The 20,913-nt window shown below is 37.7% G+C and overlaps 1 long non-coding RNA gene across 1 annotated transcript; it reads left to right on the forward strand.

Moving 5' to 3' along the window:
- The first annotated feature begins 1,453 nt into the window (after window positions 1-1,453).
- LOC142873276 (uncharacterized) lies at window positions 1,454-12,991 on the forward strand. Its single transcript, XR_012921326.1, has 3 exons — window positions 1,454-1,713; window positions 4,716-4,896; window positions 12,345-12,991. It is a non-coding gene; the product is annotated as an uncharacterized LOC142873276 (long non-coding RNA).
- Window positions 12,992-20,913: the final 7,922 nt, after the last annotated feature.

The following is a 20,913-nucleotide window of genomic DNA, read 5'->3' on the forward strand; positions in this document are numbered from 1 at the left end:
CTTCTGAATTCTCGTAGTTTTACAAGTTATCTAAAGGTCCTTTAGATTTTTCTAGGGAGTTAATTATATAGTCTATTACACTCTACAAATGAAAATTTTGTTTCTTCCTTTCCAATCCTTATACCTCTATTTTTCTTGTATTATTCCTTTGGTTAGAAACTTAAGTACAATGTTGAATAGTAAAATGATTGCAAGCATCCTTGTCTATTTCCTAATTTAATGGAACTGCTTCTAAAGTTTCACCATTTAAATTAATATTTGCTGTCAGTTTGTAGTATATTCACTTGGTTAGGTAGGAGAAGTTGGCTTCTATGTACTTTTTTTGAGTTGATTTTTTTCTGCTTTGTGGAGAGCAGCATATGGCATTTCTGTGTCAACCTCTTAATATAGTAAGATTATTTAATTTTATAGATTTTTCTGATGTAAAATCATCCTAGCCTTCCTAGTAATAGTATATTTGGTCATGACCCATACACACACACATAAATTATTCAATATGACAATTTGGGGACTTTTTCATTCATTCATTTAACAAACTCAGTGACTAATTCCTGTGTGCCAGGCATTTAGGCAACAGAAATACCACAGTGAACAAAACAAATTTAAAAACATATTTGTCTTCATAGATTATATTGAAGGAAGCAGTCAGAAAGCATGATTAATAAGTAAAACATATAGTATGTTAGTGATCACTGTTAAAGAAAAGAACAACAAAAGAAGAGGGATAAAAAATCTGAGAATGATCCAAGTTTTTTTTTTCTTTTTTTGAGACAGGGTGTCACTCTGTCACCATGGTTGGAGTGCAGTGGCACAATCATAGCTCACTGTAGCCTCAAAATCCTGCGCTCAAGTGATCCTCTCACCTCAGCATTCCTAGTAGCTGGAACTATAGGAACATGCCCCCATACCTGGCTAATTTTTCTTATTTTTTGTAGAGATGGGGTCTTTCTATGTTGCCCAGGCTGGTCTCAAACTCCTGGTCTGCCTTGGCCTCTCAAAGTGCTGGGATTACAGGTGTGAGCCACTGCACCTGGCCAATGGTTCAAACTTAAATTGAGTGCCTAGGGAAGTCCTCACAAAAATGCAAATTTGAAGAAAGGAATTTCTTCAAAGAAGAAATGAAGGAAGGAAGTGAGGGAGCTAGCTATTCAGCTATCTAGGTGAAGAACATTCTAGGCAGAGGAAATAGAAGTTAACCAACTCAGAGGTTGGAACATTTCTGACATGTTTGAAGAATAATTTGGTGACTTCTTTATAGAAAATTGCCCAGTTCATTGAAATTTTCAAATTTATTGGCATAAAATTACCAGAATGCTTAATTATTTATTTAAAAATATATTGCATTCACAATCCCTAATATTGCTGTTTGGCCACTTTCTATTTTGATCAGTCTACCTAGAAGTTCATCTATTTTGTTATTATTCTTAATATAATTATTACCAAATATCCTCTGTAGATTGGAGTTGACAATTTACACACTGCTTCTTAAATATGCAAAAAAAAGTCACTTGATATTTCTTTTTTACCCCAGGTGACATTCTTCTTCTCACCCTCACAGAGGACACTAATAAACCTCTGGATCTCTTCCATGTCAAACAGGAGCTGATGAGAATTTGGCATGTGAGCCGAGACCCTCTATCTGCTTAAACACACCAGGCTGCCATTTTGACTCTACTGCAGCTAAATGCTGTTGGTATGAAGACATTCTGCAAGGTAACCCTCTCAGTGATTCCAAAAGGGCACAAGCTGTCCTCTTACTGCCCTTACTCTCAACCCTTTGCTAACCACCTGTATAAGCTTGGGATTGAACAGGAGTTGTAATTAAAATGTTAAGAATCATCAGTACAAAGGAGAACAGAGATTGGAGTCTAGTCAGCAGAAAAAGCTGAGCTCTCCTGAAGCTCACTTGTCCCTTAGATTGGCTCTTTGCTTGTGTGAATCTAAGGGACCATGAGTTCCAGACACTTCAAGAGTAGAAACAGTAAGGACAAAGAACAATGTCGTAGACAATTGGGATGAGAGACTTCAACTACAGTGTATTGATCATATTTTTTATTTCCTATCTGTTATGATGCTTTGACATCTTGGGGCCTCACTCTCTGGAAAGAGTCTGTCCCTCCTAAGGTTAGCTGATTCTTAGAGATAGCAAACACTTGCCTAAGAGTGTACTCTTCAAATGCAAATCAACCAATCCAGAGCCTATACTCTGAACCACCTCCTCTACTGGGCCAAGCCACTGTACCCTTTCCGTAGTCATGCCAGGGCCAGGTATCAGACAACTAGGGGCAGTCCCAGTGTCCCAAAGCCTGCTAAAATTATTCAAAGTAGCTAATCTTGAACCTATCTATCCTGCTTATCCAGCCTTATCCTTTCCTTCCCATGAAAACCACCATATATATGGGCTCTAGCCCATATATTCCTCTTACTCCCTCTGCCTCCTACTGACCCTGAGCTTCCCCATGCAGCCCTGCATGGTGCACCTTGCCTCCTGTTTCTAGGCATCTATGAGTATAAACCTCTTCCTTCATAACAGCCATTTCCATATCTGAATGTCTTGCCATACCTGATTAAAACAGAGCCCAAGAACATTTTAAAACACAAAAAATCACATACAGAATATAGACCTGCATGTTCAATGCCATTAGGATTTATAAAATTCCCTTGCAACCAGACACCATCCCAAGAAGGAGGAAACTGGGGAGAGAGATTAGAGTCCTTGAATGGAGATTTAAGCAGTTCACACATCTTAATCTCAAAGATAATGAATTCATTGCTGTTCTTGGTGGAAAAATATTTTTGGCCAAGCTTTTCCTTCCCAAGGACAGTGGTAACTGATTATGGACGTTACTCTTCTAGCTGCTTAGCCCTGACATTTAGCACCATTGTATGGCTTCTGAATTTAGTTATTTGAGTTCAGAATTTCTGCTTAAATGTCAGTGCTTTAAGCTGCTTGCAAAGATCATAGAGGTAGCATCATATTTTGCTAATACTTACAATCTATTTAGCAGAAGAGTATAGGGCAGTATAGTCAGACTGCCTGAGTTTGAATCTAGGCTCTGTCACATAAGCTATGTGACTTTGAGCAAATTACTTAATCTTTCTTTATCCTAGTTTCCTCACCTATAAAATGAAAATAATAATGGCAACTGCTTCCTAAGATGGTTGTGAGGAGTAGTTCAGACAATCAATAGAAGTTATTAGCATACTGTCTAGTACTTGTTGAACACTCAATAAATGTCAATCATGATAATAGTTAGAATGATTATTAGCATGTCTTTGTGCCATGTACTGTGCTAAGTGATTCCTTGTTTCCTCTACTCTCCCAGCACCCTGGATGGTAGTATTATTACATAGGAATGGTGGTGGTATGCTTGAGCCTATGCTCTTAATCACCATCCCGCTGAGCCTAGACGTTTAATAGAGGCTGAATCAAAAAAATAGCTCCAGAATTCTAGTACCAGAATACCGTACCATATCTACCATTTCATATCTACTGTACCAGATATGAAAGATTAGAAAACAAGAGAACTTAGCATGCCCTGCAACATTGTTTATGTTATCACTGATGTTGCTGGTACTTAGAACCCTCAATCCAAGTTGCAGTCTAAGACATCCCACAAACTTCCCTGAAAAAACTTCATGAATTCATGCTTTTAAAATTTTCCACAAAAAAGCAAATATTATTGAAACATTTCATATTTGCCGAAAAAAGACATTCTTTGGCATTGAACTATATCTAGCATGAGGGTATTTTATGGAACATTAAACAATCATTGATAGCTAACTATGCTGGTTTTGCTTAAATGACAGCCAGCATGAAGCAACCAAATTGTCACATCTAGCCAAGAACCATGGCACTCATTAAGTTGTGGGGACATCAGTATCAAAGGGAAAGACTTTTTCAGTAAGCACTTAACCTGAACATTAATCTCTCTCTTTTTGTTTTTAAAGGCTAGATTGAGAGATAGTGGGGACAGTAAGAAAGAAAGAGAGAGGAGGTGTAAAGGAAGTTCTGGTTATTTGGTATTTACAGAACATGCACTATTATCCAAACAGACTACTCCAAGGGCTATCATTTCATGACTAGTAAATTAGACGCAACACAGGTTAGAGCTATAAATTGATTTGATAGCAATTTTATAATTGAAGTTTGAACTCTGAGCAATTGTATTAATGTAACTAGTAACGTGTAAACCCTACTCCAATAGGGAGAGGGGAGCTGCAAAAGGATCCCCAAGCAAATATGAATGAGGCAAATAAACAAGAGGATCTAGATAGGGCACAGGCAGGGACTTCCCTTTTAGTTCTACCAGCTCAAGGTTCATCTATCCCTTAACAATGAAGGATTAGAGTGAACATTAGAAGCATTTCATTATTATTTGTAGTCTGTCATGTTATGAGTGGTTGCTCAGGCTGATAGCAGAGTAACAATATGCAATATAGCATTTATTTTCTTTTTATTATCAGTATAAAGTCCTGAGTAAAAGATCTCCTTCAGGTATAGTGAATGGAACTGGGGAAATTCAGGTGATAATTACAGTGTATGCTTGTTACCCTTGCAACCAAAGGAGAGAGAGAGAGAGAGAGAGAGAGAGAGAGAGAGAGAGAGAATAAGAGAGAGAGAGAATAAGAGAGAGAATGAGAGAAGAGATAAGCTTTAATGCCCTAAGGCGTCTATTGCATATAATGAATTAATTTCTCTCTTTTGCATCTAGAATGGTATTACTCATGTGCCATCCCCCTTGGAAGAAATGAGAAGATAATACTCAAATCATTTTTTGGTAGAGTTTCATTTTTTTATGGAACCCCTATTGAGAAAGGCTACTAGAAAAATCATCAAAGGAGACCTTGTCTCATCTGGATGTGTCCTAGATTCTACTGATATATTGCGATGTGGTAAGCTATTGTTTCTTGATACTGACACTTTACTCAATGGCACTGACATTGAAGCCTAAAAGGTGTGGGTTCAAATTCTGGTTCTGCCACTTCCATGCTGTCTGATTTAGGGAAAATTACTTATCCTCCACCAGGGACATGCATAATATATATGACATAATAATTGTGCCTACCTTGCAGGGTTGTGGTGATGATTTTGTGAGATAATGCATGTAAAACAAACCTCAGCACGCTGTGAACTCTGAACAAATATTATTATTAACCACTAGATATGACCATTTTGAGCACCCGCTGCACAGCTTTCCTCTTGGGGAGATTGAGAACAACACAGAACCATTAGACCTGTCTCCTACTGAGCCATCTGGTATTGATTTTTCAACTGCATATCCTGGGGACTCACTAGGGCCATAAAATAGAGGAAGTAATAATTCTCCTCTTACCACTCAACTGCTAAAATAAAGGGACCTGGAATTTTACACCCTATAGGATAACACAGAGAAAGCCTTGTAATAGGGTACCTGTTGCTTGTTTCAAGACTATTAGCTAAGGGGGAAGGAGTATTTGGTATGCCAGAGGGCTTTACATTATCCATTAGCTCTGTGGTCTCTTTGAGTTCTTGTCATAATGTGTGGTGGCGTTTTATGAAAGAATTAACCCCAAGTAGCTTTTGCAGTAATAAAATAATATGCCATGGAAGACTTGCTCATTTTCTACATGTATTTAATTGCTATATAAGACATGGGGGGTGAGAAGATGGCAGAGAAAAATCATGAGGAAAGGCAGAGAGAAGATGTGCAAAGAGAAGAGGGAGAAGAAGTATGTGCTGATCCTATTCTCTGTTACTTCAACTAAATATGTATTTTCTAGGTCTCTTTTTCAGACTACAAAAAAAAAAAATTAAAAAGTAGGGCCAAGTCTTAATCTTTTGTTTTAAATTAAAGAACATGTACTGTTTTCTTTTGATTATAAAGTAATACATCTTCATTATAGAAAATATGAAAAGTATATTGAAGTAGACATTTGAAATTTCCCATAACACTATTAACCAGACATAAATATTCATAATATTTTGGTACATTTACTTCTATTATAATATGTTTTCTATGTGTATATTTGGAGATCATATTGAACATATAATTTTTCTTGAATTATCATTACTAAGTACATTTCTCCACATAATTGAAAATTCTTTTGAAGATAAAATTTGAATAATTCATCATAGCATGCAGAAGAATATATTCCAAATGAATCAGAAATCTAAATGTTAAAAATTGACCTATATAAAACTAGTGGAAAACATGGATGATTTTCTCTGTAGCCTGGATGGAGGGAATGCTATCTAAATACGAATTAGAATCCAGATGCAGTAAAAAAGTTGATACATTTTACTACATAAAAATCAAAACCTTTTGCATGGCCAGGAAAAAATATAAACACCGCAAGCAAAGTCAAGGACAAACAACAAATTGAGAATAAGTATTTGCAACATATATCGTAAAGTACTAATTTCTCTAATGTATAAAGAACTTTAAAGGTTAAAGAAAAAAGACCAAAAATCCTATAGAAAAAAGTGAACATAAGATATGAGCAGATTATATATGATGTCTGTCCAGAAAGTAACCAGCCATATAATATGAAAAATAGAGACATTTATTGACGAAGATACAGGCAACATTGTGCAGGACAATGATGCTTCAGTCTCCCTCAAAGTAGGCACCTTGGGACCTCACCCAGTTCTCCCAGCGTCTCATAAGCTGACCCATACACGTTCAGCATTCTCAGGTGTTCTGCTTGTTGCAGGCCTTCCAGATCCTTCCATGGATCACTTTCAACAGCTTTTCAACCATCTTTGAAGTGTTTGGCGCCACACTTTTACTTGTGCTGCATGCATTACCTCGTCACCAAAAGCCTTCTGAATCATCCAAATAGTTTCCACGGAATGTTCAAGCTTGACGCAAAATTCGATGTACATAGGTTGCCCTACTTGCTCAGTCATTTTGAATGCGATGGGCACACGGTGCACACGCACACTCAAAGGTGTCTAGCGCCCCACTGCCTAGCACAGGGAAGTCACTGTTCACGTGTGTGCATCACAGCCCACTCTCCTTGGCTGCCGGGTTACATCGATGTTGCACAAACTGTTATTATATTAAGGATGGCTGGATACTTTTTGGACAGACCTCGTATATATCCTAAACATAAAGAGATGTCATTTTATTTACCATAAGAGAAATACTAAGTGGAAAAAAAAAAAGATGCTATATCTAACATATTAGATTGGCCAAAATTAATGGTGTGTAAGCATTTCCTTTTCACCATATCTGCACCGATATCTATTGTTTGACTTTTCAATAGTGGCCATTATGACAGGGGTAAGGTGGTATCTCATTGTGGCTTTAATTTGCATTTTCCTGATGATTTGTGATGTTGAGAATTTTTTCATGTACTTTTTGGCCATTTGCATGCCTTCTTTTCAAAAAAAAAATCTGTTCATGTATTTGCCCACTTTTTAATTGGGTTATTTGTTTTTTTCTTGTTGATTTTGTCTGAGTTCTTTATCGATTCTAAATACTAGTCCTTTGTTGGATGCATAGTTTGCAAATACTTTCTCCCACTCTAAAGGTTGTCTATTTATTCTGTTGATTATTTCCTTTGCTGTGCAGAAACTTTTTAGTTTAAGTCCCATTTATTTATTTTTACTGTTGCTTTATTTGTTTGGGGGGGGGTCTTAGTTATAAATTTTTTGCCTAGGCCAATGTCCACAAGAGTTTTTTCTTAATTAACATTTTCTTCTAGAATTTTTTTTTTTTTTTTTTTTTTTTTTTTTTTTTTTTTGAGACAGAGTCTCACTTGTTGCCCAGGCTAGAGTGAGTGCCATGGCATCAGCCTAGCTCACAGCAACCTCAAACTCCTGGGCTCAAGCGATCCTCCTGCCTCAGCCTCCCGAGTAGCTGGGACTACAGGCATGCACCACCATGCCCGGCTAATTTTTTCTATATATATTAGTTGGCCAATTAATTTCTTTCTATTTATAGTAGAGACGAGGTCTCGCTCTTGCTCAGGCTGGTTTCGAACTCCTGACCTTGAGCAATCCGCCCGTCTCGGCCTCCCAGAGAGCTAGGATTACAGGCGTGAGCCACTGCGCCCGGCCTTCTTCTAGAATTTTTATGGTGTCAGGTCTTACGTTTAAGTCTTTAATCCATATTGAGTTAATTTTTGTATAGAGGGAAAGATAGGGATCCAGTTTCCTTCTTCTGCATGTGGCTATCCAATTTTATCAGTACTGTTTATTGAATGAGGTATCTTTTCCCCTGTGCATTTTAAATTCTACCTTCCATAAAGTCCTCACATGGACACAATTCAGCCAAATTCTTTGCTACTTTATAACCAGCTTGTACTCCTATTTTCAATACTTTGTTCCTCATTTCCATCTGAGACCTTGTCAGAATGGTCTTTACTGTCTATATTTCTATCAACATTTGGTGGTGATCACTTAAGTAAATTCTAAGAAATTCCACAGTTTCCCTGATCTTCTCTTCTTAGCCCTCATCAGAATCATCCTTAGTGCTCCATTTATGGCAGTACAGGCTTTTTCTAGCTTGTTCCTTCAAACTCTTCCAGCCTCTACTATCACCCAGTTCCAAAGCTGCTTCCACATTTTTAGGCATCTGGTATAGCAACAACCCCACTTCTTGGTATCAATTTTTTGTTTTCATCTGTTTTTTGTTGCTGTGATAGAATACTACTGACCAGGTAATTTATAATGAACAGACATTTATTTAGCTCATGGTTCTGGAGGCTGGGAAGTCTAATTTCAAGGGCCTGGCCTATGATGAGATCCTTCAGGCTATGTCATCCCATGGAGGAAGAGTGGAAGGGTGAAAGGGCAAGCATGCATGTGCAAAAGAGAAAAGTACAAGGGGCTGGGCTCACTTTGTAACAGCCCACTCCCAAGGTAACTAACCCACTCCCATAATACTGACATTTATCCATTCATGTGGGTGGAGCCTTTATGATCTAAACACCTCTCATTCAGCCCCCCTCCTAACACTGTGGCAATGGAGATTAAATTTCATGATGAGTTTTGGAGGGGACATTCAAAGCATAGAAAATCCCAAGATTCCCACCCCCTGGTATATAAATTCTATAAAACCCCTTCCCCTTGAATATTGTAGGAACCCATAAATACGATGGGATATTTTCTGCCCTGTGAGGTTATTTATATGAGCAAGGTGATAGGACACTTGTTCCCATCATTATATTATGTTGCATAAGGCCTTGTCAGAGCAAAGTAGGACGATTCTCCTGAGTCTTGAAGGAGCAAACTGCCATGTTGTGGAGAGGGCCATTTGGCAGGGAATAGCATATGGCTTCTGGCTGAACTGAAAATGCACCACCCCTACCCACAGACAAATAGTAAGAAAGTAGGTCTTTGCTGGGCCTACAACTGCATGGAACTGAATTCAACCAACAACCTAAATGTTCTTGGAAGAGGACCCCAAGCTCCAGATGAGAACCACACCATGTTCACCATGGGTGACACCTCGATTTCAACCTTGTGAGACCATGAGCAGAGAACTCAGACGCTCTGTGCTCAGACTTCTAACCTAAAGAACTGTGAGATAATAAATGGATGTTTTGAACTACTAAGTATAAAGTAATTTGTTATGCAGCATTAGAAAACTAGTACAAATACCCTCAGTATGAAGAAGAAAACACTGCTAATATTAAATTCTTATTAGTAGGTTTATTTTTCATCATCATACAGGTATAGCAAATCTCAAACTTTTACATGTATTGTAGGTTTGACCAAATGAATAAAGGATTGATGTTGGAAGCCAAAGCTTTAGCTGTGGAATAAGTATGAATTGGGGGAAGGCAAAGAACAACACTGTGGGATTAAACTGGAATAGGAGATTTTACTATAAACTTGTGGTTTTGAAAATATGTATATCAGAGCTAGGATTTCTGATATACACAAAGTATAAAACATCTAATATATTTCCTCTTGCTGAAAGGGCCTAGAGGCAATGCTATCCCAACAGCAATGAACATGTTAATATTTAGCACCCAGATCTTGATTTCTAAATAATAATAATCTTGATTTCCAAAAGGAGCCAGGGTTCCATGGAGAAATGGTTGATTCTGAGAGTTGGAACAGAGAAGGTATAAGGTGAACCTGGAATATCTTGTGCTGTATATTAAAGAAATAATAAAAGCAATTGATAGGAGCATGTCAAAAAGACACAGGAGTCATCTTAAGCATCAAAATAAATAAGTACCCTAATAGATCATAACCTATTCAGAAGCCATTTGAATATTTTATTAGATTGTTTATGGCAGTGTTCTATAAAATCCCATGAGGGATATGAATGTCATTTACATTCTTCATTTTTAGTAATTTCTCCTCTGAATAAATTGTTTACCTCCTTTGATTTTGATTGCAGAATATAATTTTTTAAATGACGAAAATTAATAAGTATAAAATTTAGATTCTCCAAACTAAACATTTCAGAGAAGCCCTAGATCTCTTTGTTTACTATGTTAGTTTTCTAGGGCTACCATAAAGTACCATGAACTGAATGGCCTAGCCAACAGAAATTTATTGTCTCACAGTTCTGGAGGCTCAAAGTACGAAATCCAGCTGTCAACAAGGTTGATTCTTTCTGAGGCTGTAAGAGAGAATCTGTTCTATGCTTCTTAACCTCCCTTCTGGCAATTCTTTGGATAGTAGAAGCATCATCCACATCTCTGCATTTATCTTCGCATTGCATTCTCCCTGTGTGCATGCTTGTGTCCAGATTTCCCCTTTTTATAAGGATACTAGATATATTGGATTTTTGGCCCAATCTTCTCCAGTATGAACTCATCTTAACTAATTACATTTGCGGCAATCCTATTTCCAAATAAGGGCACATTCTGAGATACTGAGTGTTAGGACTTCAACAAATAAATTTAACCCATAACATTTACTATATAGTAGGTAGATCTCAAGAATAAAAATACCCACACCTCCACATACACCACATACACCCACCTTATGGCCACCTTTCTAATGTGAAGGGAATTGAAAAGGACAAATAGGAGAAAGAAGTAAGAAAAAGAACTTTCACTGAGCTCTTGTCATTTGTCAATTGCAATGTAGGCATTTGAAGCATATTATATAATTTAATCTGATATCAATTGTATCATGGAAGTATACACAAATGATGAAAACTGAGGTGCATAGTGATTATACACTTTCCAAGGATCAATTAGGAACTGGATTCAGATGTGGATTATGCCTGACTGCAAAGCCCAGGCACTTTCCTTGCCTTTCTGCATAGTCAAAATATTAATAATAATGATAATGATAATAATAACAACAATGCATAGAAATGTTTCATTGAAGCAACTGCTTCTTCTAGCACAAAGCAAAAAACAGCAAACAGATTAAAACAATCAGTGGTATTTCTGACAGGGTGATACACTCAAAGCTTTAATTCTGCCAAAACATTCACAGCAGAATTTTCCTTCCTACAGTTGAAAAGAGGCTAATTTCTAAGAGATGAAGGGAAAAAAAGAAACAAAAGAACACAATTTATATGTTTATAGATGTCAAAAATTAAAAACCCATTTTTTTACATTTGATTTCAAACTTTAAGTCTCATGATCAAGATAATATTGTCCTGAGACTTTCATAACAGCAGTAGCTAACGGTTATTGCAACCTCCCGTGTGCCAAGAACTGTGCCAGATGCTTATCCTGTATTATTAATAACTCATTCAAACTTCACAACAATCCTGTGGGTTAAGGGTAGAATTAGCTCCATTCTACAGATGATGAAACAGAGAAACACAGTTCAGCTTCAAAGCCTGCCTCTCAAACACTATGCCCAGCTGTTTCTCACTGAATAGAAAAGGTAAATCACCAGAGGAGACCTGAATTTGAATCCTGGATCCACCCCTTAATAACTCCATCACCTTAGGCAAGTTATTTAGTCATCTTGGGCCTCATTTATCACTTTCAAAATTGGGGTAATAATACTTTCCCACAGGGTTTTTATGAAAATTAAAAAGCAAAGCACGATCACTAGAGCATAGAAAATAGCTATTAAATTCATTATTATTATACAACAGATATAACATTCTTTTGAATTATATTCAGATACATTATAAATCTTGTTACCTGGCAACTTCTTACTCTATAAAAAAGATGGTTCAAGTGCTTCAGGAGAAGGATAGATACCTGTTAGAACAAGAAGATTGCTGCTTGTCTTTTTGTTTGAGATTGAAGTAAGACAATAAGCTCAAAAGCCAAGCTTTTCTAAGAAAGAAATGATTTTTAAAATTTTCTTTAATTTCTAATAGCATATAAAGAATTAGGCCTGAATGTTTAAAATGTGTATTTCTCTCTCTGAGTAGGGAAGACACACTTCTGAAGTCTCTCTTCGCTGTTTTTCTCTCTAGGTTGTAATGAGGACATAACACAGAGGAAGAAAGCACTAGGGAAAGAAGCAAAGCCAAAGGAGATTAGAGAAGTCAAATAGCAAAGTCCCCATACTAGCCCTTTCTCCTCTGGATTGGGAGCACCAGGAAGAACCTCAGAAAAGCAGGTAGAAGGAAGCACTTTAAGAAATACTCAGAGAGATAGAAAACATCCAAAAACATCGAAACTAATGATCAGCTTCCCTGGCCTGGGCATAATGTGGGGAGGCTGCAGGCCTCTGGGAGAAGCCTAGTTTGGAACTAATTGCTACATTCATACAGCATGGGAGCAAGGGCATGGGGCTGGTGGTTGCAGAAGGCCAAATCAATGAGCCTTAGCAGTGCTCCTCGTTTCCTGGAGCTCAGAAAAGTAAGCACAGACACTGAAGAGGCCAGATATCTCCTGAAGCCTAGGGTTAGAGCAAAGAGCAGTGATTCCCACTGGAGAAACCAGTAGTGGAAAACACAGACTCTAGTAATGAGTGTTGGTATGTCTCCTTCCAATCTGTGACAGTTCTAGCTACACCTCAGTGTCCACTGGGCCACAGAGCAAACCAAATCAACAACCACAAAGCAGAGATCAGAAAGGATCTGACAACTGTTCTGTTTTTTTTTTTTCATAGTTTAAAGGTAAGCCTGTAGACCTTTCTTTTTCCTTTCTTTTCTTTTCTTTTGTTTTCTTTTCTTTCTTTCTTTCTTTCTTTCTTTCTTTCTTTCTTTCTTTCTTTCTTTCTTTCTTTCTTTCTTTCTTTCTTCATTTTTTTCTTTTTTAGAGGCAGGGTCTTGCTTACTTCCCAGGCTACTGTGTAATGGCATGATCATAGCTCATTGCAGCCTTGAACTCCTGGGTTCAGGTGATCCTCCTGCCTCAACCTCCCAAGGAGCTGAGACTATAGGTGCATGCCACCACACCCAGCTAAATTTTTAAAATCTTTAAAAAATTTTCCTGACATAAGGTCTTGCTCTGTCGCCCAGTCTGGAGTGCAGTGGTATCATAGCTCACTGCAACCTCAAACTTCTGAGCTCAAGTGATCCTCCCACCTCAGCCTCCTGAATAGCTGGGACTACAGGCATGGGCCACCATGCCCAGCCAATTTTTTATTTTTTGTAGAGGCGAGGTCTTGCTATATGGCCCAGGCTGGCCTCGAACCCCTGAACTCAAGTGATCCTCCCACCTCGTCTCCCAAAGTGCCAGGATTATAGGTGCATGAGCCACCATGCCTGGTCCTTCGCTTTCCTTTAGGAGCAGGGAAAGAGAGCAGAATTCTGGAAAACAAAATTTACCTGAGGATCTAGGCAGAAATTGCAGAGATGAAACCCATAGATCAGGCTGGCATTATTGGACTATACCAAAATGCAGCATAGTATATCTTCTGCTATCTGGTGGCTTGGGTTGTCTAGGGTAGAACAGATATATAAGGGCCTGTGTGGAATAATTAGAAATCTATGTATGGCAATTATTTACACCAAAAGCTGGTTACAACTCCAACTAAAACCAGAATACAAAGTTGTCTTGAGGACAGGACCATGAGACAATGAGAAAAAAAGAGAGGGGGGAGTTAAGATTATCATACAGAAATGCAGAAAGAAAGAAACAATATGTGTCTTCTGTCATTCAAAATAGGCTTTTTAAGAGTAACCCAGATAACAAAATATTTTATTATAGGAATGTTCTATGTTCCTATATAGCCTTCATAATTTTAATTCTTATTAGTTACATAAAATTCCATCAATTTCATGTTACTGTTATTTATTTGGTCATTCTTCTATTGTGGGACATTTATGTTCATTTCAGTGCTTACTATTATAAATAATACCACCATGGATGTTGTTATGCCTGGGTATTTTTCTAATTTTATTGAACAAAAATGTTTCTTATTTCTTTATGATAAATCATTAAGTTTTTTAACATTTCTACAATTATTTTTAAATGTATTGTCAAATTATCCTACAAAAGCCTAAAAATGAGCTCTGTTGATACTCATGCATAAGAAAATATTTCACAACATTAGCATCAGCATTGGATTAACATTCACAGTGTTTTTTTTTTAATTTTTATTTTTAATTATTATGAGTACATAATAGTTGTCTATATTTATAGGGTACATGTGATGTTTTGATATGGGCATGAAATGTGAAAATAGACTTTTTGAATATGTAAAAAGACAATTGATTTGAAAGTCAAACTTTTTTGAGAAAGAAAAAGATTTCCAAAATTTAATACCTCACTTTATCTTACCAAGAGATAGATTTGGTGAATCAGATCATAGAGTTTTACTCTATGCCCCGGAAGGAGAGGAGAAAGGATATAAAGAGAAGCCAAAAGGCTACTCCTTCTGATTTGAGGGATTTGTGAATACTAAAAGAGAGAGGTAAGAGACCAGTCCTTGTCCTATTCTCCTACAACAGAGGATTTGAGTAGAGGTTAGCGGCTGTCTTTAGAAGTATACAGATAGGAATGAGCCACCAAGAGCACTAGGGCTAGTGCCATACATCCTTTGTACACAGGAAGACTGAGAGTCTTAGGAAAGAGCCTGCAAAGTTAGTTCTCCATCATGTGCAGGGATGGCATGAGACAGCAACAGAAGGCAGGTAAATAGATGAGTGCTGTGAGTCGGTGTCTCTGTGAGTAGATACTGAGACAGAGTTTGGAGTGCAGGATATTTATTAGGGATCAACACCTGTGAAAAAAAGGGAAGAAGAAGCAGCACTGGGCAAAGGGAGAAGTTGAACTATGATACAATCCAACAAAGCCTCAGCTAACCCGAAGGGGAACACTGGAGTGAGACAGGCCCATCAGTGTTGTCTTGAAATCTGCTGATGAGGTCAGGGCTTTATACCCCCACCCCTCTCAGTCACCAGAGGAGGATTTCCCTGCCACTGTTCCAGTCACCGTATATCTTAGGCCATGAGGATTTGGAGCCCTACATATATTTGAGGATGCCCATCTTGTCACATAAACCATATCTAACTACTACTACCTATACTATGTATGCTATACTACTAAACTACTATGCTACTAAACCATACCTATATTGCTACCCCATACCCACACTCTCTTGGAGAGGAGCGAAAAAAGCACTGAAGGATTTAGCATTTACCTGAGTTAACTGACCGGAGATTGAATTACTACCTAAAGAGATTTTAAAAGATTGGAGAAGACTAAGTAAGGGTCAATACTTAGCCTAAAACTTGGTTTTTAAGTTTCTGTTATCTAGCAGGCTAAGGGATTAGAACATCAGTTAAGAGGTACTCAAGGAAACTACGTCTGCTTTGCACATTTGTGTGGAGTGTAAGGGACATTTTGCATTTGCTACATTACCAAAGAAACACAAGCACTGAAAGCTAATTTAACAAGAATACCAAATTTAGAAGACAAAAATGAGATTGCAGGAAGGGTCAGGATTATGTTTTCTGAGAAGATGCATTATGCAATTGCTAGGTTTGGTTGGTGGACAGTGTGAGTTTTCATCCTGGCTTACTTCTTATGTGAAATTCTAACATATTAGGACCTTATTCACTCTCACTGGCCATAAAAATTACATGTTAAACAAAGCCCAAGATTTAGTGACCTACAAATCACTCTGACTTCCTGCTACTGTGAAAACCTACATCCAGCAAAAAAATGGTTAGAGTTGATCTAGTTTCCTATGAATATTTCAAACACTTAAATCTTTGGCAGCCAGGGACAGAAGAAAATTAAATCCACGTAAATCTCTTCATCATCAAGTAAAAGCCAAAATCAACACAACTGAAACTCTGGGATCAAACGATGGGGAGATGTGAGAGGCAGGCCCTCTACTGTCAGAATCCTCAGGCACAGCTCGGGATAGAAGGACAGAACTTCAGATGAGAGAGGCCTGGATCATCAGGGCTGTGACGGTTCTTTGGGAGAGAAGTGACAGACAGCAAGGTCAAAGCCTGGGAGCACTGTGGTGCTAATTCAGTTGAAACTTACCCAGGCCCTTCTCTATGTTAAGAAGGATAGTGTTTACCCGTGCCACGAATGTTTAACTCTGGAAGAAGTTATAGTTCCATTTCTGAAATAATTTTTCTGTGAACAATGAAATGAAATTCAAGGATTCATTGTGTAATATTATTGTATGTGCTCATAGTTATGCAAACATCTTTCCAACCTCCTTAAATTGTCTGTAAATGAGCCCCCTTTCCATTTTCTATCTACCCCAGAGCTCCATCATGTTGCAAATAAGATTGGTTTTTATAGCAATATTAGTAATATTATTACTAACAATTATTGAGCATTTATTATGTGCCAGGCACTTTACTAAGTGATTTACAGTCATTTTGTTCTTTTAATCTCTCCAACCCTTCACGAAATAGGCGTCATTGTCATATTATCTTGAAGAATAGGAGGCTCAGAGACATTAAGTAACTTTCCCAAAGTCACACATTTAGGATATAACTGAGAACTCAGAAAGGATTCCCAAGTGAGGGAAAACTACCAAAGATGGTGAAATTGGCATAAATTTACCTATAGAATTCTGGGGTATCATCTTAGCCTGGGTTACCCAGAAAGCAGACCTGATGCAATATGCTTCTGATACTGCTACTTTATTAGGTAATGCAATTCCAGTTGTGACAGACAAGGGACGAGAAACAGAAAAGAGAGGTCAATACGAGACTACATTGCCACATTTGCAACTGCTGAGACCCACTGCTCAAATCCACAGCATCATCCACCAAGAAGTCACATAAACTGCATCTTTAAAAAGTCCATCTAGAGGGAGAAAACGGGAAGAACATATCTATTGGCTGTCTTTTATCAAAAGTTTGCCTCACGGAGCATTAACTGCCTGTACTTCAGAGTTTCCCGTGTGTGTGTCACAGGCAGCATCTTGCGCCATCGTGTTTCTTAGATTAATGTCATAGAACTGTTGGCTTTGGCAATATTGAAACAAGAGATAGGTTAGGCTGAGAGGATTGGAATGTTGCCTCAGAAGAGTCTAAGACATGTGTGTCCTTTTCTGCAGGACAGAAAGGAGCAACTCAGTTTTAGAATGTTACAAGTGGTTGGCATGCCTATTAAGGACTAAGTTAAAGAAACCCAGTTTGCAATCCCACACAGGCACTAAAGTAAATTCTCATATTCCAGTCCAGAAAGCAGAGTCTCCAGGCATCTTGGACAAACAGCAGTTACAAAGCACAGAAAGGCCAGAAGTACAGGTGAGGAATATGAAAATGTTCACTTAGTGATTAATTCTGCCAAGAAAGATAACCAGAAGGTTCAGTCTGTTCCTAGAAGTTTCTATGAAGTATACCTTCTTTCCTGGAGCAGGAGGTATAATCAGCTGTGGTGTGATTTCATCTGGGTTAAGTCCACTGAACTGCATAGAATGACATAAAATGCAATTGCCTAGCTCCCTGATAGAATGTCTTGCTCCTATGCAATGGCTCCAGAAAACAAAACACCCTTTGTTTCGGACTCAACAAGATAGTATCAGCCACAAGCCCACCTAGAGCTTTTGGCAGTCAAAATTACTTTCAGTTAAAATTAAAATTCAGGGCTTTAGTTAAAATTAGTGATAAAAGCCCCTGATGGGGAGCTCATCATAGACCTGGAAATAATCCCTGTGGAAAGTGGACCCTGATAAGGAAGTTACCTCTGATTGCTAGGTCATCTGACTGTACATTAGCTGCAAGGGCAGCTGGAAAAGAATCTGTCTTTTTCAATCAATATAGTGAGTGGCAATCTCCGCCTCATAACATAGAAAAATTAGCCAAACATGGGAAGAGAATTCAGATTCTAGGTGTTCAAAGAGAATGTCAGATGTGCATTTTTGCCCCCACATCTTTTCGTGTTAACTGATTTCTTGCCTGGTATCAATATCATCCTTGTAGTTAGGCTCCTGATATCTACTGCAAGACTTCCTGGGTAGTCAGCGAGATCAAAAGAACAGTCGTGCCAGATATAACCTGGCAAGTCTATACAACACACCCTGCCTGGGCCATTTATCAGAAACAGCCACATTTCACATCATAATTCAGCTCCCCAGTAGAGAGTAATGCTGACTTTATTTTAATATGAGACACATGGGTTACAGTCCTTGCTCTCACATTAACCAGTGTGTGGCCTTATGGAAGTGACTTAACCACTTTGTATTTGGTTTCCTAATTTGTAAAAAAATAAATAAAAAACAAAAGAAAAAGCCATTGGGCTCAACATAGGGGAAAGAAACAACCAATATTTGGAGAACTAATTATGTGCAAGGAGTTTTACTTTCAGTCTTTGCAGCAAACCTCTAAGATAGTATCTTCCTTTTGTTAATGAAAGAACTGAGACAGAGGGGTCATGTCTTCCCAAAAGTCACAGTGTTAACAAGTTGCTCAGGTCAGGATTTGGGCCAGTTTTATCCAACCTCAAAAACCCTTACTCCTTGTTTCTTTTTAAAAAACAAATTTTGAATTACACAAACAGTAAGAGTATTGCTTGTAAAAAAAATTAAAATGTTTCTGAGAAGGCTAATGTTTCCTTAGGAATTCTGCATCCTCTGCCCTGACCAACCTTATGTGACAATAAATAACCACTTACCAATTTAGTGTATATCCTTCCAGAATTTTTCTACATATCTATAGACCATACATGTAAACATAGAAAGTATATAATATTGTTTATAAATGTGTGTATATTTTTCTATGAAGAATGATAGTATCATTCTCAAAATATCTCTATGCAGCCTGCTTTTTCATTCAACATCAGGCCCTGAAGACCTAGCTATGTTAATACATAGAGAATGATCTCATTCTTTTTAGCTGCTGCATAGTATTTCACAGCATAGAGACACAAGTTTATTTAGACATTCCCCTACTGCTGGATATTCAGTTTGTTTGCTATTAGTGCATGTTTCTATTCCAACATTTCACTCTTTTCCTAGATTCCATAGATGAGTTCTATAACTTCTTTTAGCTCAGAAATTTTATGGCATGAAGGAAATGAAGTACATCTGTATGAAGAGATAATAATTCGCTCCAAACAACTCATTTATTAGTCAGTGAAATAGCACCAAATTGTGAAATATGTACATTACCATTAAAAACACAGTACCAAAGAAGCCAAACAAAAAGATGCAAACAGGTCCAGGCAGGCTAATGTCTCTCTGGCAACTACAGACAAACCAGACTCTAGTTTGTGTTCACTTAAGTGTGTGACTCAAGGCTTTGTGTGGATATTCTTGATTATAGCAATATATTCTATAACAGTTATGAGGTTTAACATGGTACCAAGCAATATACTCATACTACACTTATTATATTATTCAACCTGAATGATAATCCTTTAGAACAGACACTAGTTTTCTTTTTCCTAAAGTAACTGAAGTTTAGAGAGGCTAACTGATTTTGCCTCAGGTCACAAACTAGTGACATGAACAAGTTTCAAACCTGAGTTGCCTGACTCTAAAGTCTGTCTTCTTTCCACTGTCTATCATTAATTAATTTTAACCTGAGTTAGTTCAGAGGACCTGATGATAAAGAACAGATTCTCACCTGATTTAAAACCTGTCAACACCCACTCCCCTGCTCACTTCTTTAGCTCATTTCATACTCCCTTCCTTGCCCTGAACCTGGCCATAAATTACATTCCCCAAAAACACATTGCTATGAGCTTTTGCATATACTGTTTCCTTTTTCTGGAATATTCTTCTGTTCTTTGGGCAATTTCTACTCATCTTTTAGCTCAAGCATCATTTCCTCCAGGAAGTCTTTCTGTACCATCTCCACCCTTATACCTGCCCAAGATTGGGTCAGGGATCACCTGTGTTTTCCTATAGTGCTTTGTGTTTACTTTTCCTAAAGCACTAGACATAGCGAATTATAAATATCTGTTACTTGCCTGTTTCCCTGTACTACACAGTGAACTCCTTGAGAATAGGAACCACAGTTTATTCATAGTCACATGTCTAGCCCTAGCATAGTGTCTAACACATAGTAGGCATTTGATACATATTTGATCAATGAATAAATCTTGGATTAATGGCAAAAATGAACCTGGAAGTGGACTCTTTATCTCCATATTAGTGATTGCCCAAGAGAGTCACCTTAGTTACCCCATTGCTTGCCTGTTGCCCTCCTAACTCCTCACTTTCTGAGGTGGCAGGATTTTTTCTCTGCATGATAACATGGGGAGATTGTGGCAGATGAGGTTGGGAAATCTGACTTTAAGAGAGTCTGGAAATTTAAAGGGACTAAGTAAGTCTCTAAATACAAAACAGTTCTTCTTTATACGGAGATTTTTTTATCTATGAAAGATGGGCATTCCTCTACTCCACAGGAGGCAGATAGAATAAAATGCTAAGAAAGAATAGGGAGCTGAATTGTATTGAGAAAAAAATAAATGGATTGTAGGATTAAAATAGTGAAGATCTCCTAGGAAATGTCAAGGAAAATGTATCATTCAATGGTTTGAAAGAACAAAAATCAAAAGATCCAAACCATAATGTGTGAAATATAAACAGATTTTGCAGATGATAAATTGCTCTACCATACACATTTTCTCTTTTCGGTTACAGATCATTTGATGAAACAAATTTGTTTA

Source organism: Microcebus murinus, chromosome 10 (assembly GCF_040939455.1).
Source record: "Microcebus murinus isolate Inina chromosome 10, M.murinus_Inina_mat1.0, whole genome shotgun sequence".
Taxonomy (NCBI): domain Eukaryota; kingdom Metazoa; phylum Chordata; class Mammalia; order Primates; family Cheirogaleidae; genus Microcebus; species Microcebus murinus.